Below are 26,242 nucleotides of genomic sequence, written 5' to 3' on the forward strand. Positions count from 1 at the left end.
GAGTACTTAGGGTACAAGATATCTGAGCAAGGGAGAAGTCCCAAACAAAATTTACTGCAGGCCATAATAATGGCACCGGAACCCACCAGCAAAGAAGAAGTAAGGTCATTCCTCGGACTGGCGGAGTACTACGCAAAGTTTATTCCTAAGTTCTCGGAAACCTCAGCACCCCTCTGCGAACTCCTCAAAAAGGGGTCGGAGTACTTGTGGCTAGAACCCCAAAAGAAAGCCGTAGAAAGCATAAAAAGGCACATAATGGAAGCACTGTGCCTTCAACCATTTAACCCCGAGTGGAGTACGGTCATCACCACAGACGCCAGTGTGTACGGATTGGGAGCTGTCCTAACGCAGAAGAAAGGTGACACGGAACATGTGGTAGCCTTTGCCTCGAAAGCCTTATCCTCGGCCAAACAGAATTATTCCACCATAGAAAAGGAAATGTTAGCATGTGCATGGGCGGTGGAACATTTCAGAACATACGTGTGGGGCACAAAATTTAGGTTGGTAACAGACCATAAACCCCTCATCCACATGCTCAGCCCAGGAGGCACCAAAGCGTCAACCCCCAGACTGGCACGCATAGCAGCCAAATTGCAGGAGTACACATTTGAGGTACAGCACATCTCAGGATGGAAGAATTCGCAGGCAGACTGCATGTCAAGATTACCTGAGGGTAAAGACAAGGCCACCACGTTTTTGCAAGAGGAATGCATTGTGGCATCCATCACAGATCTCAAAGCACCGGACTACTTAGAACTCAGCGAGAAGCATTGGGCCGAAGAAGATGGAAAGGACCCAACTATGGCGAGAATACGAGAATGGATCAGGGAAGGGTGGCCAAATGAAAAAGCGATGCCAGAAGGCATGAGGCCCTATTGGAAGGTAGCAGACGAGATTTCAGAAATAGATGGCATTGTATTGAAAACGGACCAGATAATCCCACCCGTAGGCATGAGAAGGACCATTCTCTGCAGAGCCCACGCGGGCCACCTAGGAAACACTATGACCCGTCGCAGAGTGAGAGAGGCCTACTGGTGGCCGTCCATGGATCAAGAGATTCACACCATGATAGAGAGATGTCATGAATGCCTCAACAGCGACAAGCGCTTAAAGGTCAGACAGGCGCCTCTGATTCCCACAGAAGTACCAGAAGCGGTGTGGTCAAAAGTCGGCTTAGACTTTATAGGACCCTTGGAGGCGATGAAACCCGAACATTGCTATGGCATCGTACTAGTGGACTACTTATCAAAGTGGGTTGAGGCTGAGTTTGTCCCAAACATCACGACAGCGACAGTAATTGAAGTCCTCACGGAAATTTTTCAAAGGGAAGGACTCCCCAACGAAGTGGTAACGGACAATGGGGTGCAACTAGTTTCAAAGGACATGGAACAATTCCTGAGGAAGCACCACATACACCAGAAGAAAGCAGCGTTGTATCATCCTCAAGCCAACGGATTGGTAGAGAGAGCGAACAGGTTTATAAAAGGTGCCATCCAGCTAGCAACAGCTTCCGGAATGGACCCGCTCAAGACAACCAAAGAGGCCATAGCAGCCCACAGACTTACTCCTAACGGGATCACTCAAATATCCCCGTTCCGTATGTTAAGAGGGAGAAGAGCAGCTTCGACTCTTATACCACCATGGCTGACCAAAGTAAGGGAAGATGAAGAAGTAGACATGTCAGAGGTGGTGTGGAGAATCGAAAATAGCAAATCACGCATGAAAATGTGGAGTGACAGGAGAAGAAGAACCAAACAAGCGTCAGACATTAAAGAGGGAGATTGGATCAAAATCCGTCTACCGACAAAGGATCAGATCACGGGCTCTCGCTACAGCAGACCAATAAAAGTGATCCACAGAGGAACCAACCACGTCCGCACCGAAGACGGGCGCACGTGGAACCTGGAAAGAGTGGCCCTGTTCCAGAAGAGACAATAGAGAGCAAGGACCCCGGAGAGATCAGAAGCGGAAGGAAGTATGGACTGCGAGAGAGAAGTAGAACGTGAGCCGGAGATTGACGACAGAGAAAGGGAGGAAACAGAGATGGAACCGGAGGTGCCCACAGCAGAACGAGAACTGGAACACCAGGATGCCCACAGTGAGAGAGGTGACCGGCCAAGAAGAGAAAACAGAAGACCGGTGAGATACAATGACTATGTACTGCAATAAACTGCCTTTGCATTATCAGGGGGAGGTGTGTAGAGATATCGCGAGAGCTCCCACTCTCGCGAGATCTCGACCGCGGCCACTAGGGCCGCCCCCGCGCGTTCGGCGCGCATTTTCGGGAGCAGCAAAGGACGTGTAAAGACGTCCTCTCCCGGCTCCTCCGAGATTTAGGCCCCGGCCTAAATAAAGTCATTTACGGCCTCCCAGCTGTAGCCTCTTATCTCAGGAGAAAGCTAATTGAAGGGACTTGCCATCTACCCATCGTTAAGTGTTGAATGATGTCGAATGCGGAATAAAGGACATCACTGTTATCAAGAAGCCTCCTGTCATCATTGCAAGTATTATACTACAGGGAGTTCTCCCGGTTCTAGGTATGAAGTGCCAGAAGATGATATAGTGATCTCTCTGTCCTCTAAAGAGCCGACCTGGAACTAATCATGGTGGGTAAGGCGCTGCAAAGATGCTAATAGCATTGCTCTCAAAGTGTGTTGTCTGGTTATTTGTAACATCACATAAGCACCTGTGCATTTTATTGGATGTGGCATAAGCAAAGAAAAAGAAGATAAGACAGTGTTTGGAAACTAGGATATGTTATTATATGTGCACTGCTGCCACGGTAGAGCTGAAATCACAAACAAAGGTTGCTTGCACAGAAGGCATGCATACTGCACTTGCATTTCATGGGCTAATAGGGTTCGACAAACACTTGAATAACAACAAATCTGCACTGTCCATGCATGCCTATCTGAGGCAACAGAGAGCGTTCACTGGCATGTTTTGCTGTGACTTTCCTAATAAAAATGTGCTAAAGTATCAAAGTGCTAGGTGTTGATACTTAGCACTTTAGCACTTTTTTGTTTGTGTAAATGACAAAACGAACATTGGCTATGTTTTATGATTCCATGTTAATGAAATTAATAACATTATGAAATGTATTTATTACGTTGAAACATCAGCTAGTGTTTGTTGTTCTTATTTCTTTCCCCTATGTCCACGATAAAGGGGATACCCATCCTTTTGGTTTAAAAAAAAGCCACCATATCCAGACCATAGTGTTCTGGAGGAAATAAAATGACAAAAGGGAAATTAAGATAATGGGAAAGTGGGAAATAGATGCTACAAAAACTCAAGAATATTGTGTGGCAGTCCTTTTAGGTGGACCTACAAAAGAGAGGAACTGGGTATGTCAATAAATGTTGTGATGGTTGGGCTCTGTTCCAAATGCGGATTGGGATAATTGTAAGGAAGTATACAGTGCAATGTTGGATGCATGAGAGTCTTGAGAATGTGATTGGGCAAACCTGGTAGTTTGGTGGTTTATTTGATGTGGCATCTCTATACCTTTTACCCCAGTCAAACTCCCACATTTTAATTATGGAACTGCCTAGCCACAGCCAAGTGTGAGATAGTCAAGGAAAGGCTATTATAAAGAGGGATGTTGTTTTAAAGCCGCTTCGTGAACTTAAGAAGATCCGGCACACGTCTGAGAGAGGCAGGGAGGCCTTTCCAGAGGGAGGCTTCTGTTGAATATAGAGAGCTACACCCCACTCTCTGTTTGGAGAAACAACATATATGCAGAGAGTTGGAGTTCACAGCCTTCTTAAAGGTATTGCCCTCCCTCGACCCATGTTACCAGAAATGATGAAAAAGGTATTTCTCTTAACTCACCTTTATGATTGGATCACTATTGGTTTGTAGTAGTGTGAGGCTGAGTAGGTGTGTTAGCCACTACTTATCCCTTAACTCCTGCAGATCGATAGTCATTTAGTCACAGGGACCACTCTACTTGATTTGGAATCAGCAGCAAAGGTGTACTCCACTGTGCCTTATTTCTCCCAGCAACCAGTAATCTACAGAATTTCATTGGCTAATCCCAATCCTCCCTGCATTCACAAAACAACATACACTGATGAGGAAAACACTAGATATGGGCTTTGTTTCTATCTGCTGAACAAGAGGCTCTGTTCATCTGCACATTCCAGACTTCTAAAGGCTGGTGTTGCAAGGCCAGGCACATAGGTACTGTGATTGTCTGTTGCTTGCACAAGATCCACATAGTCCCTGAAAGATGTTTGATGACAATCTAACAGACAGTCACAATGTGAGCTGTACTGCAATTCTGAATAAGAAATATAAAATGAAGGCATGATTGTTCAATAAGAACCCAAGCATTGCCAATGCATGTCCTTAATCTATCTTGCATACACACAGATATTAATCACTACAACTATATTTTCCTCATAAAAAAGACTACACATTTTATTAGTATTTTTTTTTTGTATTTGTTGAATATTCATAATGCAAACTATACAGCGAAAGGTGTTTCCAGGTGCCACAAGACAAAATAAGGAGGGGTGGGCAGGGGAGATAAACAACAATAACATTCCTACTATGCTGTGTGACATTCAGATCATGCAAGTGCAGTAATGAAAAGTGCAGGGGGGAGTGGTTGGTGGCAGCGGGAGGTAAGTGGCAGTCAGGGGATGAGGCATACAATGCAGGTGGGAGGGGAAGAAGGTAGAAAGGGCCCAGGGGTTAGGCGAGTGCTGGGGGGAGGGCAGAGGGACAAGGGACAGCAGATGCAGGGGGCAGAACACCATCTAGGTGTGGGGATGTGGGTGGACCAGATATGGGAGGAATGGCCAACCCACCAGGTTAGTCAGGGAAGGAGGCCTGGAAGGGCAGTGCTGGTTTGGGAGGGGGATGCTGGTATAGAATGGTCAGCAGGGCCTTGTGCTCTGTAAGACTCATAAGTGACCAGGACACCAGTTGCAGCGGCAAGTGGGGGCATTAGCAAGGGATGGCAAGAGGGAAGGAGGTAGAGAAGAGCAGGGCCTTGAGAAGCTTCTGGAACTTAAGGAGGTCTGGCTCAACTCTGAGAGGCGTAGGTAGTCCATTCCAGAGGGAGGCACCAGCCAAAGAGAGAGATCGACCCCCGACTCTCCGCTTGGAAAATAGTCTGATCTGCAGAGAGAACGAGCTAGAGGACCAAAGGGCTCTTGCAGGGAGGAATCTATGGAGATGGAGTTGGATGTAGCGGGGTTCCAGGCCCCAGAAGGCCTTGTGGATGTTGCAGAGGGTCTTTAATTTGATCCTTGCAGCCACCGGAAGCCAATGGAGAGATTTAGGGGTTGGAGAGATGCAGTCCCTGGGCTTGAGGCCAAGGATAAGTCTCACTGCACTATTCTAGATTAGTTGAAGGTGGCAAAGAGAGTAAATCGGCAGATTGATGAAGATGCTGTTGCAGTAGTACAGCCTAGAGAGTACCAGAGCTCTGGAGACATTGGGCCTCATTACGAGTCATGCCGGTAAGGGAAGAATTATGCCAGTATGTAAATACCGGCATCATTTAACGTTCCGTAGCATTCTGACTCGCAAACCCGGTATGAATGGCACCGTTATTTACGGTGCCGCTAATAGCGGCATAGGCGCGTACACGCGCCTCTTCAGGTAGTAAATACCGGCATGCCGGTAATAGGGGGTAATCACAACCCACGCAAACATGCAAATATCGGCATCGCGAACACGGTAACAACGGGCTGCATGATGCCGGAAAAACAGGCATCGCGGACCACCCGCAAACAGCAACCAAGATACAAGGCAGCTGCCACAGGTGCACACAATCCCCACAGGTGGAGTCAAAGGAGGCTGCGCCAGTATGAACTGAGCACACCCACACACCACAACCCCCCCCCCACAGGTGTAGGCAATGCAGAGTGGGCCAGTACAAAAGGAGCACACCTACACACCACACCCCTTCCTACACCAAAATGCTACCACTAGCATTTGCAATCATGGCGCAGGAGGACATGCCTATACTGCTACAACTACAGCAACAACAGCAACAACAACAACAACAACAGCAGCAAGAACAGGCAGCACAGAGGAGACGCAGGAGGAGAAGGAAGGTGAGACAGGCCCAGCAATTACCACCAGCGCAGCCACCAGCGCCTCGTAGGCAGCCACCAATCCCTTGCACCAGACCCAGCCCATTCAACCTAACCCCTGAGCAGATCCACACCCTGTACCGGTTGGACCGTGACACCATCACCACCATAGTGGACATGATACAGAATGACATTGCCAGCCGCATACAAATACGCACTGCCATCCCCCCACTACTGAAGGTGGTGTCTCTGCTACACTTCCTGGCCACAGGCACCTACCAACACACAGTGGGCCAGCTGCATGGCATTTCACAACCACTATTCTCACGCATGCTGAACCAAGTGCTGGATGCCCTCCTGAAGCACGCAAACACCCACATATCCCTACCACGGACTGGCCAGGAGATAGCCGAAACCAAAGTAGGCTTCCATGCACTGGAAGGCATGCCCAATTGTGTCAGTGCCATCGACTGCACCCATGTGGAATTGGTAGTCCCCCATGCCATAGAGGCGGTGTACCGCAATTGCAAGCAATACCACTCCATCAATGTGCAAATGGTATGTGACTCCAGCAAGATCATCACCCATTGCTGCGCCGTATTCCTGGATCCACACATGATGCCATGGTACTGCGCAACTCCACACTACCCTGTCACATGGAGCGACATGCTGGACCACGTGCCTGGCTGCTCGGTGAGTTGCACAACAGGCCCATGGCCATGCTGTGGGTTACTCATGTGTGCAGATGCAGAAGGGGGGATAGTACACCTGGGTGGGAAAGGGGAGGGGGATAGTTTACCAGGGTGGGAAAGGGGGGGATAGTTTACCTTGGTGGGAAATGGGGGGGGGATAGGTTACCAGGGTGGGAAAGGGGGGGTAGTTTACCAGGGTGGGAAAGGGGGGGTTAAAAGTACACCTGGGTGGCAATAGCCAGTGAGTGGAGAATGAATGCAGAGCTAAACACTCATCACCTGACACAGCCAAACTGAAAATGACACATCACTGGGCCACATATCACAAATAATGCAAATGGGTGACAACAAGTGAGAGGCACAACCAGGGCACCATGGTGATGGCAAGCAATGCATGACTGAATAGGATGGCAACTGTGCCAATGCGGCCAGTGTGACCATGCATAGCAAAGAGTATACAGCATGAATTGGAGGCTAAACATTGTCGCACTGCCACAGCACATCTGCCTCAGCATGCATGCTTACACCCTGCATCATCTATTCAACCCTATCCAGTGTTCCACACCTCTTTACAGTATACATTCCATATAGGTGACTATTTGGTACACGTACAGGGACATGTGCATGCTCACACCTAATAGCTGCTGCCATGACTGTGCTCCCTGAAGGTGTCAGTTCAGAGTGACACACACCTATTTGTATCTGCTTGCAGGTGATGGAGGATATCCCTTGAGGCCGTGGCTACTTACCCCTGTGCGGAACCCGCAGAACAGCCATGAAGAGGAGTACAATCGTGTACACACTCGTACCTGTGTTGTGATTGAGCAGACCTTTGGCCTGTTGAAGGCGCGGTTCCGCTGCCTAAGCAGGTCTTGTGGGGCACTCCTATATAGGCCTGAGAAGGCGGCAAAGATCACCATGGCCTGTGCCATGCTGCACAACATGTGTGTCCGAAGGAATTTACCACTGCCACCTGTCATTGACATGCATGGCCCGGGTGAGGATGAAGGGGATGGAGACGGAGGCGAAGGAGCCCCCATGCCAGTACGTGATGCACGGGACGGCCATGCTGTACGCCAAGCACACATTGACGAATACTTTTAAGACACAGGGACCATGAATGACTTTTGTCAGTGAGACACTGGGCCAATGTGAACATGCACAAAGGGAATGCTGTAATTTGGACACTGAACACCGTAACACATTAAATGGATGCACACCAAAAATAACAATGTCCAGCCAGGGATTGTTCTCCAGAAAACTTGTGTATTATATGAAAGTGCAAAACTGTTCCCACTCCCCCCTCCCACAATCCCCCAACAAACTCCCTCACCCACCCCACAGATACCAAATGTCGCCATGTGCGCAACAAACAGTGTTGCCTTCACCAATGTTACTCCTCACATTTTTTCCATTTTTCAGAAAGTCCCTTTTTGGCAACTTTTGGGTCTGGGGGTTCCATGGCCATGCGCTGTGTGCTCCTGCGTGTTAAGCGCACAGGGCTTGATTAAACAGAGGTGGAAGGTGTTGACGTGGTGGATGTGTCAATTGTCAATCCCCTTGCAGACCCATGGTGTGGCTGCTACACTTGCCCGATGTTGGCTAGTAGGGCCTCGGTCAGTGACCCCATGCACTACCTGAATGCAGATGTGGACGCCTCCACGGCAGCTGTATTTGCAGCAATGGCCGTGGCTATGGCCTTCATGGCCTCATTACCGGCAACAACCTGTTGCCGCATAATCTGCATAATCTCGTCTTGGCGGGCCTCCACCCTTGACAGACGGACCTCAAAGGGGGTTTCTGTCCCAGGTGTACCGGTGGCTGGTGGGGTGGTGGAAGGCAGGGTGGTGGAAGGCAGGGTGGTGGAAGGCTGGGTGGTGGCAGGCACCTGTGTGGGGCCCTCATCCTGGGCACTATCGTCCGCGAAAATGCCGATGTCTGAATCTCCTAGGTCGGAGTCATGGAGACATGGGTCATCCAGGCTCTCTGTCTCCGAAGGGGGGGAGGGGGTGCCAATGGATGTTGGGCTGGGCAATCCCAAAGATTCTTCGGCCTCTTCGACCACCTCTGTGGACACGACTTCCGTGGTGGCCGGTGGTACAGATGGCACTATCGCAGCAGGTGTACCCTGCAGAGATGATGCCTTGTGTGGCACACTGGGAGTGGTCGCAGGCAATTTTTTTGAGGAGGGGGTTGCGGTGCCCCTGGTCCCCTTGTGTGCACTGGATGTGCTTGCCCTCTTGTCCTGGGTTCCACCTTCCTCATCGGTGCCTGGGGGATAGAAGAGATGCAGGTCATCAGTGAGATTGCCACATGGCAGCTGTGATTTGTTGCAGTGTAATATCTTGATACATTCAGGCATGATTTCATTTCTGTTGTGTGGCATTTGGTGTACTGAGGGGACGTGTTGGCAATGATTGCATGGCTGGTGGCAATGGATTGTCTAGGTGTGGGGGGGGACATGGGCATGGATGGGTCATGTTGCACCTCTGTTGGGTTTACATATTTCACGCAGCATGCGTGTGGTGCAGGGGGTGGCAATCAGTATTCTGTTGGTGAGTTGATGTTGCCTTGGGTAAAGGAATTGCCTTCCCTAATCGGACTCCCACCTCACTTGTGTCACATCATGTTTTGTTATTGGTGGATGTGATGGTTCACTCACCTTCCTCTGTTGTAGTAGCTGCCCCGAACTCCTGCTCTCCGATCCCCTCTATGGATTCTGGGTCGATGAATCCACTTGCAATCTCCTCCCATGTGGTGAGCTTAACAGGGGAGTGTGTGCCACCGCCTGTCGCCATTGCGGCCCTCCGGTTCTCCGCAAGGATCTTCCGGACACGGAGGCGGAGGTCATCCCAGCGCTTTCTGCAATCCCGGACACTCCTTGGGGTGCTCCCCACTGCTGTTACCCTCTGCACAACTTCCTGCCACACCTGTTTTTTACGCGTTTGGGCCGCATGCTTCAGGTCCATGCTTCGGATTATGTCAGCATGCTGTTGTAGGGTGTCCGCTAGCATTGTCAATTCAGCATCTGAAAAGCGCTGCTTCCTCTTCCTTTGTGAGCTTTTTCCGGTGGCCTTTGACATCCTGGTTGTGTTTTGGCACTCAACAACACGGGTGTAGTGGTAGTAATGGAGGATGGCAATGGATTGTGTTTTTAAAGATGGCCGCCGGCCCATTTCCCGTTCCTGCACGATGACGTAATTTCCAGGTCCGTTTTTGCGAACATGGTAATAACATGCCGGTATTACCGTGCCGGTATTTACGGGTTAGTGTGAAGCGGTAGCGCAATGGGCGGGCCCCGCGATGCCGGTATAGGGGGCTTGGAGGCCCTTTACCGGCATGGTGGTACTGCCACTACCGGCATGGGGGAACGCGCGTGCTCGCACACTCGTAATGACCCGCTAATAGCGGGTTCATACGTGCACGGACCCGCTCATTCCGGCATGCCGGTAATGAACCCGGTTTTACCGGGCAACTCGTAATGAGGCCCATTGAGTTTCTGGGGAAGCTAAGGAAGGGGAGAATGCCTCTGAGGAGGTGAAGCTGAAAGTGGGCCTTCTTGGCAAGGTTCATGATGTGAGGGGAGAAGAAGAGAGCGTATTCAAACATGACACCAAGGTTTCTAGCCTCACAAGATGGTGAGGTGAGGGGACCCAAGAGGCTTGCTAGAGAGTAGGAGGCAGGCAGGGAACAGGGGTCCCAATGAGAAGGATCTCGGTCTTACAGGCATTAAGACATATATCTTTATCTTTAGCCGTACCCCATGCCTGAATTGCAGTCAGGCTATCAGGAATGAAAGAGGAAGAAGAGGAGGTAGTGGAGGGAAGCTTGAAGGAGAGTTGTATGTTATCAGCATAATAATGGAAATGAGGAGAGAATGATGAAATCAAGTGGGCCAGAGTGGCAAGGTAGATGTTGAAGAGCCACAGCGGTAGGACAGAGCCCTGAGGGATGCTACTGGTAGAGAGTGAGATGGATGAGAGGAAAGGGCCCAGTTCCACCTGGGAAGGTCAGTTAGATAGGAAGGAGGTCAACCAATCCAGTGCTACGTCCATGATACCAAAGGTATCATGGAACCACTTTATGAGGGTGGGATGATTGACTGGGTCAAAGGCAGAGGACAAATCAAGGAGGATGAGAACAGAGTTGGAGTCAATGTTTGAGAGCAGGTCTTCGCTGGTGTTCAGGAGAGCAGATTCTGTGCCAGTGGATGCTCTGAAGCCAGACTGGTGATCATGAAGGCAGCAAACAGATTCAGTGTTGTGGGTCAGTTGGGAGAGCAACAACTTCTCCAAGAGTTTGCCCAGGAAGGGGGTAGTGGAGATAGGGAGGTAGTTAGCCGGGCAGTAGGAGTCGGCAGACAGCTTTTTTAGGAGAGGGTGCACAAGGGAGTGCTTGAGGGATAGTGGGAAGGAGCCAGTGGCAAAGGAGTGGTTACAGAAATTAGCCAAGGCAGGAGCAAGAGAGGAAATGTTGTCCTTGATAATTCTGGAGGAGCAGTGGAGCACCTGTTTGGAGGAGACTTTCGTAGAGCGGACAGCTTTAGACACCATATCTGGTGCTATGGCCGACAAGGAGGAGAGTACGGGGGAGGGAGAGAGGAGGGTCAAGGGAGGCCCGAGAGCAGGTGGGGGAGTAGGGAGGGGAGTATGGAGAGTGAGGACAGGATGTCCTATGTTTTGGTTGTGTAATGGGAGGCCAGAGCTGTACAGAGGGCCTGGGATTGAAGAGCAGAAGTGGAAACTGCAGTAGGGTTGGTGAGCTCCTTACAGATTTTGAACAGTTCAGCCGTATTGTTGGTGGACCCAGAGATGTGAGTTTGGATATGGGACCTCTTCTTGGAACAGATGGAGAGACAATATTGCTTTTTGAGTAGGTGACAGGCCAATTTGTCAGTTTGTGTGTTTGAAGCCTGACACTTCCATTCAGCAACCCTGCACTTGCGTTTCCGAGAGGCTAGGTCAGAATCATACCAGCTGTTGCGCTTGGAGTCAGGTTTCAAACGGATAATCATGACAGGGGAATGGGCGTCAAGGGTGTTGGTGATAGAGAGGTGAAGGTTAGCGAGGGCTGTGTCTGTAGGAGAGTCAATGGTAGGGGTTGGACGAGGTATGACTCGGGGTGACTTTAGCAAAACAGAAAGGTTATGGCTGGAAGGTTTTGAATTAATCATAACCACGGGCAAAGCTCTGGGCAACCCTCCAGACCATCGTATTTGAGCCTGCCAAGCCATTACAGAAGGGGAAAAACCATATGCAAATCAGGCTATAGTCTCCACAGCATTAGAACCCTGGGAGGCACCCGAAGCCAATGAAAATGTTCAGAACGCTGGCTATATTCACAAAGGTAAGGCTGCATTTTGAGCACTTTCATTAGCGTCAGGTGCTTCCCTTCCCTGCTCCATGCTCCCCCTTCGCATTAGCACTTAGGTTGCATTAGGTCACTGCACAGGTGCTAATGCTTTTCTTTTCTTTTGATATAATGAAAGAAAAACATACGTTTTCCTCGCCGCCCTACACTGCACTACCTTCAGCCAGGCAGTGCCCTCTTCTATGTTGATGTCATTAGTCATCAATATTGAAGACAGACTTCCTGGTTTGAAGGCAGTGCAGCGTCGTCTGCGAGTAAAAGATACGATTTTCTTTCATTCTTTCAAAGTAAAAGAAAACCATTAGCACCTGTGCAGTGATCTACACGGTCTACACGGTGTTAATGGCGATATGCCCCTCGATGGCTGGGCCCAACCTGTGGGTAACGGCCCACCACTTTCATTAACGTACCCCGGCTTCGCTCAGGCCTTTAACTTGGGCCGGCGGCCATTACCCACAGGGTGGGGCCGCCACCTCGGGGGATATTGCCTCATTATGGACCAGTAAAAAACCCAGGGATGTGTGTCATGCGAAATGATAGGGAGAGAGCAGTGGAATGTTAAGGATATGTGTGAAACCATTCCATATAAGCATGCCGTTTCTATCTCAAATATATGGTTCTATAAACAAGGTAAGTGAAATAGAATTGTCACCTAAAATATCTTAGTCAGATCTTGCACACATTGATCCGGGTGTGCAATGTGTCCTGAGTTATTAGAATTAACCCTCAGATTATTTTTGAGAAGCCATTTGGCTGCTTGTTTCCTACTTGTGATCACTGTAAAAGCTTCAAATTATTTATTAACCATTTATCTACACTTCCTTCATCTGCCAAATGTTACCAAATCACTTGTTTGTCACAAACCACCTATGTGAATCCCCATCCTTACTGCCTTTGATGCTCCTTTAGCTTTGTCCTTCAGTACTCTACGCAAGCAACCCATTTCCTCTGCTGTCAAGCACTTTGTATGCCTGTACATGGATTGCTATTTTTTACATTCAGCATAATAAGCAATGCCATGAAATATTAAAGAATAATTCCCAAAGAATATTTAATATCTTCCAATAGACAGAGTGCAGTAGCTGTAAATATACAATGGGCGAAATGCATAAAATGTTTATTCCTTCCTCAAAGACAGGGCTTTGAAAAACACATTCTTTGTGCAGAGGAAACATGATTTCTCTATGTACACAGTACTTCTTTAAAATTGCAAATAGTGTTCATTCCAAATTCCATTGTAAATCATTGTACAGTATTAAAAAACTGGGCAAATGTCCCATGCTAGATGTTTGCAGTATAGCACACAGTGTGTGACAACATGTGTAATCAAATAATCCTATTCACTTCTCTCCGGTTATACATAGAAACAAACGAGTGGCATATTCACATATCACAGTAGTTCCGATGACACTGGTGGCTGGTCTTTGACGGAGGACAGGCTGCTGTTCATTCCTTTTGCAGAACCATTTGAGTCCAACAAGACTTAAGTTCATTGGCATTATGGAGTGAACTTCTTTCACCTGCTCCCTAATGCAAAGTCAATTTTGAAAGAATCTAAAAACGTTTAGATTCTTTACAAATGTAGAGCATGGTGCTCCCTGCTATCCTGCACAGTGCAGTGAAAGGGCCAGGGCAAGTGTCATAGGAGGATAGCTCAGGGGCAACGTGCACGCCTTGGAAGCAAGACGATACGGAGCATCACAGGTTTGATCCACGTGTCCGCGCTTAGAAACCTCTAGGCATTAAGCGTGTTATAAATAACCTATCCTATCATATCATAGAAAAACATCCCTGAACTTGACACATGTGCAGCACTGGCATCTGGGCCACCAGAAGGCCAAGGACAGGAATGTTAGAGCATTCATTGCGTGCGATGCGCACTGAACATTTTAGCCTTAAAATCCAGAGTGACAGTGTCTTCAACTTTCCCTCTATCTGCCTGCCCCGCGATGGGTTTGAGGTCTAAATGCTCCTCCTCCCACCAGCCCCAGCTTAATTCAAAGAAGGGTGGCAGAGAAGGAGGGGGAAAGGAAGGATCTAACCCTCACCCCGCATGCTGCCGTCATCTACAGAAAGGATTTGACTGAATGGAAAGAACACTAGAAAATCACTAGAAAATCCCCAGCTATGTTAAGGACTCAGGGTACTTGGATTAGCCAGTGCTCTCAGTAACTCACACACACATATCCCCTTTGGTGGGGAGTAGGTTAAAACACAGACAGCATGAACTATATTTGGTAAAGCTATCATGAAAATGTTTTTTTCAGGACAATGTTCGCATATATTGGCCACATGCAGCATGAACATAGTTTTGCAGTGGCAACTCTGGCATATAATTACCACAGACAGCATGTGTTTGTTTTTACAAGACAATGTTGGTACATATTGGGCAGAGACAGCATGACATTTTTTTTACAGTGGCAATACTGGCAAATTATGCCCACAGACAGTATGAACATGGTTTTACAGGACAATGATGGCATACTTTGATTATAAGCAGCATGAACATGTTTTACAAAAGCAATTCTGGCATACATTGAGTACATTAAAAATTAAAATGTTTTCTCATTTTGCAATAATGGCATGTATTTCTCTTTCTTTCTTTACTTAATTAGATCAAAATCTGATCTTTCAAATTTTATCACAAATAATTCATAATTACATGATTCACAATTCAGTTTACAAATCAATAAAATACAAAGGGCCTCATTACGACCCAGGCGGTAATCTTCCGTCATTACCGCCATGGTGTAATGAGTGTTTACGCCGTGGGCCGATGGCGTAAAGAGCGCCACATTACGACCCATCGCGCACGAGCATTACGCCATGGCGGTAATGCAATTAACGCCATGGCGGAAAAGGCCCCTTCCGGCATCGTAAAGCGAGCAAGGTGCACTTCCGCCACCGTAAGTAGCGGCCACCGTAATTAGCGGCCACCATAATTAGCGGTGGCCGTAAAAAGCAGAACCGGAAATAGCGTCATCGCGCCGGAACGGGAAACAGCACGTCGGCCATCTTCAAAAACACAATCCATTGCCATCCTACTGAACAACACCAGATCCAACCCTGACACCTGTCCCAACCAATCACCCACCCATCCAACTACCCAAAAATGCCTAAAGCTGTTAAGAAGGCATGTGACCGCCAGCGCCAGGAAAGATTCAGCCGGGAGGAACTCTGCATGCTTGCGGAGACCCTGCAAGACAACGCAGCTGTCGTTTTCTCCCCGGAAATGACCAGGACAGCGATAGGGAAAAAGACGGCCATCTGGGCCCTGGTGGCCGAGCGCGTCAGTGTGGTGGGGACCGTACACCGCACCCCACAGCAGTGCAGGAAGCGCTGGGACGACCTTCGCATACGGGTCAGAGCCGTCATCTCTGAGAACCGCAACCTTGCCCTGGGTACCGGTGGAGGGTCGGAATCCCCACTAAAACTCCAACCGTGGGAGGAGATTTGTGCAACCACGATTGGCATGGAAGCCATTGAAGGCGTCGGAGGGATAGAAAGGGGAGCTCCGACATCAGGCGATGAAGGTAGGTGCCTCAAACAAGACATGCCATAGTCACTGCAGTCCATTCATGTGTAGCACAAGGTTGCCGTAGAGTGTAAATGCAACACATTTCCACACTGCCCATAGCCACATGCGAGCACCACCCTGTATACACTGCTGGCACCCGCATAGCTGCATCCACATTCCACACTAAAAGGAGACAACCTACATGGCCCTGCCTGAAATCTGCCTCATCTACTGACCAGAATAATGTCTATCATTGTCATTCCAAAGTCAGCAGACCCATCAATAACGCCCTCCCTCCTTTGCTCCACCACAGGCACAGATTCACACCCCGAGGACCAGGACACCCCTGCAACGAAGAGAGCCAAGAAGGCCAATAATACCATCCCCGCACCCTCAACCTCAGCTGCAGTGAGGCAGACCCCACAACAAGCAGGACCCACTGCAAGCATACCGGACGTCCAACCGGCAAGCACCCCTGTAGTCAGCAGGCCAGCAGCAGCTGCTCCACCTCTACCAACATTGCCTGCCACAGAAGGCACCGGGTCAGCGGCCAGCAGCAACATGGATGAGACAGCTGCAATAGCTGCATGTTCAGACTCAGACATTGAGGAGCACGAAGTCAGAAGCCCCACTGACCTACTACCTTCCCCCTGTTTGTCAGACGCCAGCCCCCATGAGGATCACACACAGGGGCACACAGAGGTAGAGGAGTGACCTTCTACCCCATGCCCAGTCCTCAGTCCACAGGAGGGGAGCAGCCCCTCCATCACACCACCAGCACTGGCCATGGGCCAGCAGGGGCAGCAGTCCCTCGAGGACATCACAGAACGGCAGCAACAACTGTCCACGATGCTGGCTGAGCATGCCGCGGAATGTGTGGGGGCTAGGGCAACCATTGAACGGGCCACTGAGACCCTAAGGGCAGAAGTAGCGCAGAGCACTGCCACCCTGAGGGATGCCATGCAGGCCATGTCCAGGGACATCTGTGCTGAACTTGCCGGCTTGCGTCGTGCGCTCCCTGAGCTCACCCACGCCCTACAGGACGTGCATGCACGGGGGCAGGCAGGGACATCCTACACTGCCAGTTCTGCACAGAGCAGCCCCGTCCGATGTTCCAGACGTAACCTGCGCTCCACAGCCAGGGGTGCCCCGGGGGCCGGGAGAGGGGGCTTGTAACAGCCTGTGGCCACTGTCACAGGCATCTGTTGATACCTACATGGGGTGTGTTGGGGTGTGCAGGGGGGAGGGGGAGGGGGTGTGTTGGGGTGTGCAGGGGGGAGGGGGGAGGGGGTGTGTTGGGGTGTGCAGGGGGGAGGGGGGAGGGGGTGTGTTGGGATGTGCAGGGGGGAGGGGGGAGGGGGGGTGTCACGACGTTTCATAGTTTAAATACACTTTTTTCTTTCCAAAAATGAAATGTGTGGACATTTTCATTGCGTATGTGTGCTTTATTGGTGTGCAGTCCACAGTGTGCATGTCCCAGAGACACACAGTGCCCCAAGTGCAGTCTCCATGTGATTCACACCAGCCGTGTGTGCTAGAAGCAGTGGTCGATGATACTTTGGCGCATTGCACGCCCCTCCTGTGCGTCGCCTCCTCCATGGGGTGCCGCCCCATCTGCACCCTCCTCATGCTCAACGTCAGGTGGTTGCAGTTCTGCGTCAGGGGGCAGGGGCACATTCCGTCTGACGCACATATTGTGAAGCATGACACATGCCATGACGATCTTTGCCACCTTCTCATGGTGGTACAGGAGTGTCCCACCAGTCCTGCTGAGGCTTCGGAACCGTGCCTTCAATAGGCCGAATGTCTGCTCTATGACCACACGAGTACGTGTATGTGCCCGGTTGAAGTCCTCCTCGTGCTGGTTCTGCGGGTTCCGGACTGGTGTAAGGAGCCACCTCTTCAGGGGATAGCCTGCATCACCTGTATGTAGGCGAGAATGTATGTGTCAGTCATGTTGTCTGATCAAGAACATGATGTGCCACCATGGCTTGCATCCAACTGTTACTTTGGCTCACTTCTACATGCACTAATTGATTCACACAATGCAACCAGTATATGCTCATGGCTCCCATGGCCTGTTTTGCATGCCATCACCCAATGTATGTAGAGGGGTTGAGTGCATTGTGAGTGCCCATCCTCTGTCTCCGTTCTCTGTGTTACTCACAGCTAGGTGGAGTATGCATCATTCCCCCCCCATCAGCCAGGGGGAGTATGCATCACCTCCCCCTTTCAGCCTGGTGGAGTATACATCATTCCCCCCCCTATCAGCCAGGTGGAGTATGCATCATCCCCCCCCCCCTTTCAGCCAGGTGGAGTATGCATCATCCCCCCCCCCTATCAGCCAGGTGGAGTATGCATCACCCCCCCCCCCCTATCAGCCAGGTGGAGTATGCATCATCCCCCCCCTTTCAGCCAGGTGGAGTATGCATCACCCCCCCCCCTTTCATCCAGGTGGAGTATGCATCGGTACGTCATTCACCTGCCCACTTCCATGACATTGGACTCACCGAGTAGCCAGGATCTTGGGCCTGCATGTCGCTCCATGTAGCGTGGTATTGTGGAGTTCCTCAGGACCATAGAATCATGGGTTGATCCGGGGAATCGGGCACAACAATGTGTGATGATCTTGTTGGAGTCACAGACCATTTGCACGTTGATTGAGTGGAACTGTTTCCGGTTGCGGTACGGTACCTCCATGGCACGTGGAACCACCAATTCCACATGGGTGCAGTCGATGGCACCAATGCAAACGGGTATGCCGGCTAGTGCATGGAAACCCACTTTGATGTTTGCAATGTCCTGGGCAGTCCGTGGTAATGAGATGTGGTCGTCTGTGTGCTTGAGGAGGGCATCGAGCACTTGGATGAGTGTTCGTGAGAATAATGGTTGTGAAATGCCATGCAAGTGCCCCACTGTGTGCTGGTAGGTGCCTGTGGCCAGGAAGTGGAGTACAGACACTACCTTCAGTGGGGGGGGGGTGGCGGCTGGAGTTTCTATCATGCTGACGATGTCGTTGTGTATCATGTCTACGATGGCGGTGATGATGTCCCTGTCCAAACGGTACAGGGTGTGGATCTGCTCAGCAGTGAGGTTGAATGGATTGGCTCTGATGCGTGGGATTGGGGGCTGCCTGCGTGGTGGCACTGGCTGTGCTGGTGGGGCTTGCTGGGCCTGCCTTGCCCTCCTTCTCCTCCTGCGTCTCCTCTGTGCTGCCTGTTGTTGTTGTTTATGTTGTAGCACATGCATTGCTATCAGGTCCTCCAGCCCCAACATTGCTAGTCGTATTGGTATCATTGTGGAGTGTGACTGGGTGTGGGAAGGGGTGGGGTGTGCTCTTTTTGTACTTCCTGAGTCTGTATTGCCTTCACCTGTGCTGTTTCTGTGCACCTGTGGCAGCTGCATTCACTTTACATGGCCCTTTACGGTTGGTTCGCGATGGCGTAATTAGCACCATGCATTAAAACAGAAATCTGAACATATTGATACACGTTTCACATCTGGGTAGCAAAGAAGGGCCATTTGTGAGGGAAGCAGGCGCTGGCCTGTCCACTCAATACCTGTACTTTTTGTGAGGGATGCTTGCATTGTTTTTTGTTTGTGAGGTAAATGCCACTTGACAATGCTGAAAAGTTTGTGAGAGAATGTTGCTCTTATTGTATACATGCTGTATTTGTTTGAAAGGGAATGTTGCACTAGACCTGCCCATACTGTGTGCATGCATGGTTTTTTGGGAAGCATGTAGTGAGCCTTCACATGCTGTGCTCATTTGTGGAAAGTGCCCATTGGTCCAGCCCATATGGGTCCTGATGGATTTTAAGGAAAGCGTGTAATAACCTGGTCTATTTTATACCTGTTTGAAGAAAGCCTGTGCTGGTGCTGCTTATGCTGTGCCTGTACCGATTCTGTTTATGAGGGAAGCATGTGCTGGTTCTATGCATATTGTAACTGTATGTACTGTACTTGTGATGAAATCTTGTACTTTTGGAAACTTTGCAGCACTGCTGCCTGCATTGCGACTTATGGGTTCTTGTGAAGGAACGTGAACCCTCCGATGTTGCACCTGGTTGGTGTGTGATAGTAACGTGCAGAGTTGCTGACCATGATGTATCTGCTAGTGTGTGATGGAAGCTTTCAATTCTGTTCCCTGTGCAGTTCCTGTTCTTTGTGTGAGGATAGCTTACCCTGATACCCATGTTGTACAATTCCTGTACATAAGGGAAGTTTCAACATCTGCTGCATATGTTGTCTTGTCTGTGTGTGAATAATGTTTGCACCATGTGTGCAGTATTGCACCTGTTAGTGAGTTAAGGATGCAATGTAGCACTCATTAATGAAACACATTTAATAACTTAATGAAGCAAACACTGTATTTCCAGGAGGATCTTTATTGGGAAATTTGTGATAAATGGGACATTTAAAAAATCTTTAGGCCCATACAATTGCAACTGAGCTGCACAGAGCACTAAAGCCCCTATTTAGAAAACCTTCACTCCATCTCATGGCAACCGTGCCTGAAGGCAGAGCCACTGCCCCATGTTCTTATCTGTTCTTAATGGCAGCCCATTGGTGGTCATCAGTCTGGTGAAAGAACTTTCACGAAGTGAATTTCCTGATACATCAGATGGTAATTTCCACCGGCTTGGGGAAGGCAGGGCATGGCTCACTCCTGTTCTCCTCTCCATCTCTGAGATGCCAAGGAATTACCTCTATTTGTCTGTGAATGCAGTCAAGCAAAGAATATTTTTCTGCCATCGCTGATATCTGGAATGAGGATGTGAAGAGGCTACCACCAAACAGAGCTAGCAGTGGAGATACTGCAACACTACTGACACTCATATCTACTAACACCCTCTCACTCAAGCAATGGGTTCTACCACTCTATTTAGTGGAGTCTTAATATATGCAGGTGGAGGAGGGCACAGGCAGAAATATGGCAAGCACAGCCAGTGGTAGATTCACCTGAACATCAGGGATGCTTGCAGAGAGCCAGTGAGGTTGGTGAAAGGAGGCAATAGTACCTATATTCTGGAGCTTGCAGCTACAGCTATTACAAGGGGGGAACACAGTTTTAAGAAATTCATCACTTTGAGCACCTGCTGAATGCAACAATGACTGCAAATATGGCAAGGCCCCCAGCCTATTAGCTCACATTAACTCTCTTTTTCATTGAACTTCAGGGCTTTTGTTATAGTGTTACTAAGTAATAAAATGATTTGGGTAATTCCAACTCTGAAAGGGAAATCTGCAAATGCGAGTCCTCTGTCATAAGCTCTATGCCAAAAACATCATCTGTAGGTGTGCCCTGCTGCATCAGTATCCTGATTTGCAGGATCTGCACTACCAGTGGCACAGAGCAGGTGACCTCTCGAAATCTAAGGTGCTGCAGTGCAGGGCATTTGTAATATGCACCCCTGGTCCAAAACCTGCATAACCCTGGAGATCCTGTCTTGGTGGCACAATACAATGTGAATATAAGCCATCTCTCAGAGATTTTTCAGTCACATTAAATTGATTTTGCACATTTCTCAGCCCTGTGGGCCCAGTTCAGCTGTGGAAGTATTATGTGTGTGTGTTCCTCCCAGCCAAGGCCTATCCTGTCCACTGACAGCACTGTAGCCACAATTTCCCCCATCATAACCACTCCACAAGACACTGGCCTGGGAACAGAAACCACACCCATTCACCGAGAGCCAGGCCACACACCAGAGTGCTGCATTTATAAAGACATTTGAAGGAGAGGTGGCTGAATATGGGTTCCCAGAGAGAGCAAGTGTTGCCAGGAAGAGATCTGTATAGTTTTGGGAGGGTTCTGCCATCTTGATTCTCTATGGCTCTCTTTCTCTTTCCTATCCCCTCTGCTTCCACTGGAGCAAAGCACTTTGGGTATGACAGCATAAGGGCAAGGTCCACACATTTCAAGAGCTCGAATTTTACCCCTAAAGCAGGCTAAGTATAGTCCATTCACCTGGGGAAATTTGCATATAAAAGAAGGGGTCTCCCACCACTTGGGATTATCTTGGGAATCATCTTGAAGCATATTTTGATCAACACTTGTGAAGATTTCATTGGATCCTGCCGAGAGAGCACTCCTTTCTAACGTCCTCCAGCTGTGAGGTGGAGGCAGGTGTTCCAAGGCAGAATCAAGCTCTGTCCCCTCACCATCCCCAAGGACCTTTGGAGGTGATGTGCTGCTGGAACAGGACCTGGCTATCTGCCAGCTGCAGAGGTACCCAGGACCTTACTGTGTTTAAGGACCCATGCAGTTGTGTGCCAGCCTCCTGCTTGTTTGGAAGCATGAGAAAAGGACTCATACTGTCCCGCAACCCCTAGATTGGAAATCACAGCACTTTGAGAGTCAAGACAGCCGGGATCCTAGTTTTTCACATTTGCACTGCTTGGAGTGCTTTTCAAGAACTGTTCAACACATTTGAACCACCAGGACCCACCTTTGCTGTCTTTTGCTGTCTTCTGATCTTTTCACAGCGCCAAGAAGTCTGGTTCAGACCTGCCGAAACATCAAGAACAGAAAAGAAGGTACTATTGAATGCTAACTGCCCCTTTGGTCCATTTCTTGGCCCTGGAGACTGCGTAAGTAGTTTTTTTTAACTCTTTTTGATCACAAGCACATATCCTTTTTCAAGGACATTGTTGCTATTTTTAAAATTATTATTATGCTATTTATTGAGTGGGGACCTAGCTACAAGAAGCAACAGAGCACTTTACAGGGGTATACAACAGTACAGATGCATAACAAAGTGCTTTTAAGAGTTAGAAACAGAACAGATATTCAGCGGTGGGAAGGATACAGAGGGGCACAGAGGAGGGTTACAGCTGTAGAGGGTGGTGGGGAGCAGAGGAGTAGATGGCATCTAGTGAGTCAGTTGGTGTGGGGGCGATGTGATGGACTAGGTGTTGAGAAGGAGAGGTGGGTCTTGAGTTATTTTCTGAATTGTAGGAGAGTGGAGGCGAGTCTGATGCTTTTTCTTGCCGTTCACCCCCGATTTATACCTAGAGTGCTGCATTGTTGCTTATTCTGTGTTCTTTGCTCAGGGGTTGGTTTTGAGTAGTGTTTTTCTAGTTACTTATTGTTGTACATTGTGTGCTTGATTAAACTTTGATTGGGCATTCCTTTGTTTTGGACAATAATACTTTGCTTTTTGGGTTGCTACTGAACCACATTCACACTCTCTTAAGAGTATAGCCTTTCCTCGGCCCATGTTACCACAAAAGGCTAAGGAGGTATATCTCTTGACTGTGCCTGTTTTGCCTTTATGATTGTGTTGGCTCTTGGTTCCTAGAAGTGTGAAGGCTGAGTGAGTGTTTTAGCCTCTACTCATCGTTGTACTCCTGCAGGCCATAAATCAATGTGTCACAACACCCCACTGCTTTTACTGCTTATCTGTTTTTCTTGATTATTAAAAGAGATCTTCGTTGAATGAGTGTGCTTCCTAGTTTTGGGCAGTATGGTGAGTTCTTAATGTTGATTAGCAGAGTGGGTCATTGGCTCTCATTCTGAGTTTGGAGGTAATCATGGCGCTATTTGCGCCATGACTACCCCCAATACCGGTATGGGGATTTACCGGTCTATTCCGACCTTTGCGGGACCGGTAAGTCCCCATTAATAAAGCCATTCCCCATTCCCATTTCAGCCCCCATAGGGCTCAATGGGAAGGGGGAAGGCGCTAATAACAGTACCGCAAATTGCGGTACCGTTATTAGCTCTGAAGTCCCTTAAAGGGCCCCATCCATAACACCTGGTAAAACCAGGCGTTAAGGAAGGGACCCGCTAAGGGACCTCGGAATAGGGCGCAAAGGGATTACCGGCACCGATGTCCTTGACGGTGCCCGGTATCCCTTTGCGCCCAACTCGGAATGTGACCTTTGTAGACAATATTTAAAAAATGTTAAGGAACATATGCACTTCCCTTCTGCACAGTGTATCATTACAAAGAAAAAGTATTTGGGGCCAGTTTTCAATGTTTACCTCTACCTCTGAAGTGAACGGTAAAACAAAGTTGATTTTAAGCATAACGTCTGCTTAAAATACTGCATAATTTGACCGCAACCTGAATCGTGGTGACGGTAAAAGTGGTGGCATATTCTTAATACCGTTGATTTTACCTTTACTTCCTGATTCTGAATGTCTACTAAATTTATTATTTTGAAGGTCTGCTAAAATTCATTTGCGGCTTACTCAGGCGATCAGTGGTATTCAAATGTTGCAATGAGAAAAGAGCTAACAGATGGCCCCATATAAGCTAAACTGACCCCCTTGTATTCTGTGCATTGGAGGAACTTTGCTCTGAAGCACTCCCGCTCGAACTGTGTGTTTCAGTAAGGGCTCTTCTAAAGAGGCCAGATCATCCTGCCTTGGGGAATTAGACAATGCAAAGCAGTCATCTGCCACAGGTAATACTATACATGTATATGTTAGTGGAACTGTAATTACTGCTAGTATTTTAAAATGCAGGATGCATCCAGAAAATAAAAGGAAATGTAAAATCGGACTAATTGAGTATTATTCATAAGCTAACAAGTAAATATAGTATTTAAAGGCATACATTTCAAACTCAGATGACTTCTACAATCCTTATGAAGCAAAGTCCATTTGCTTTTCAACATATAATAGGTGGGCAACATGGTCAGCATGTGCTTTTTTTTACCTGCCACTTAAAACAAGTTACACTAAAAATCAATGTTGGATTCTTGTGACAACACATACAACGGCCAATACAAGACAGACAAGCGAAAGCATACTATTCTGATGCCTTTCAATGCCTTGTACATCTTCAAACATTCTCGGTTACAGTTCGAGGACTGATTGGACGGATTTAATGTCTTTGGCGTGTAAGTCATATTGTCACATCCTGCACTGTAAATGCGGCTGGTGCTCTTGGAATCAATAGTGTAATTCACCAGCTGAAGGTCAGAGTGTGTCTGCAGTAGCCATCCACAGTGTGCTAGTTGTTACTTGGGAGGAAATCAAATCCTTCAAGAGAAATCCTCACCCCAGACGGCGACTGAAAAGTCAGCAGAAAAGGTCACCTTGGAAAAATATGTTTGCTTTAATAAAGCAGACTGTGGGAAGAGCCATGACCATCTGACTGACACAATGAAAGCTGCTACGTACAGTAACCGTAATTGCACGAACAAGTAAAAATAGGAGGTGTGTGTGTGTGTGCATTGGGATGTTAGTCCTCGATGAAATGTCTCACATTGTACCAGAATCACCCAAATTATGGGAGATTTTTCAAGGACAAACATCAGATGAACTTTTGGTAAAGTTTGTCACATGTTTGTCTACATGTCTGAAAGTGGGACTCATGGATGGAGCTCCCATTCAGTTGCAGGCAGCTTTCAGAGAGGAAAGAGGTTGTTTCTGCAGGTAGCTTTAGGATATGTAGGCAATACCTAATAAACTAGAGTGCATTTTGAGTTGTTGAAAGAAGGGTAGAGAGTCGAAATGACTGACTGTCAGCCATTCAAAGAATAGGATTTAAGGTTCATTAAGTTTACAGATTATTGTGTGATACTTTCAGTGATTTGGAATAGATAATGCAAGGGCTGTCAACAGACAATCGGGGAGGCGGTGGGTGACACAGCAGTCAGTATCCATCTCTTGAAGTGTGTGGACGAGGTATGTGGCATCAAGTGGCACTTAGCAGGGAGAGAGAGAAAGGAGCTGGGAACCCCTGTGGGCAATTTGCAAGATAAGCATAATACCCTGATTTTGCAGAAAGGGAGGAGCAGAGATTCAGGGAGAGGCCAGGTGACACAACATTTAGTGCCCATCTCTTGAAGAAAGTTGGTGAGGCATCTGCCATTGTGTGACAGCTTGAAGGAGGAGTGAGAAGAGCTGGGAAAACATGAGGAAATCTTGTGGGAAAGGTATTGTACTACTGTCACCAAGTCAGTAAATACTATTTAGGGTTAATTTTTCTTAAACGGTGCAGTGACACTTTCAGTGATTTCGAGTGGGTGAGCAGCACAAGAGCCATCACCAGAGTTTCATGTAGGCAGTCGGTTACACATAGCAGTCAGTGTCTGTCTCTTGAGAGAATAATACAAGATACTGCCACACAATGAACACACTCTTGAACAAAGGAGAAGAAGAAAATGCCATAAAAACAACACACTAAATAGCTGCAGGAAACTACACATAAGATCATCATAAAATAGATGATATTCCTCCAAAATCTTCAAAAAAACATCTCAAAAGCTCCAGCAGACACCCATAAACCCTCCATGTGGGAGTCTGCCCTGTGTGACGCCTTCCCTCAAAGCCTAGTAAAGCTCAATATGCAACAGGAAATGAGTTAGGTTTGTCATTCAGTGACAAACTTCCTTTAGAAGATTACTGGGCTCTGTTTGACTAAAACAACTGAGACAAACTTGACAAATGACCGTAGAGAAGTTTGATCTACTGGACAAGCTCCAGAATGAAAAACAAACATACTGCAAGACCCAGAAGGCTGTCACATAGAGCACAGGAAAGCATTTCTCTCCGCACTTACATACACCTCATTCAGTCCTGATGTCGGCTGCCTACCTCAAACTAAACTCACCTAAAACTGAATTTATCCTCATTGGTCCGCCCGCTAAAAAAC

The sequence above is a fragment of the Ambystoma mexicanum genome, chromosome 7p (genome assembly GCF_040938575.1).
Source record: "Ambystoma mexicanum isolate Mex_15411 chromosome 7p, UKY_AmexF1_1, whole genome shotgun sequence".
Taxonomy (NCBI): domain Eukaryota; kingdom Metazoa; phylum Chordata; class Amphibia; order Caudata; family Ambystomatidae; genus Ambystoma; species Ambystoma mexicanum.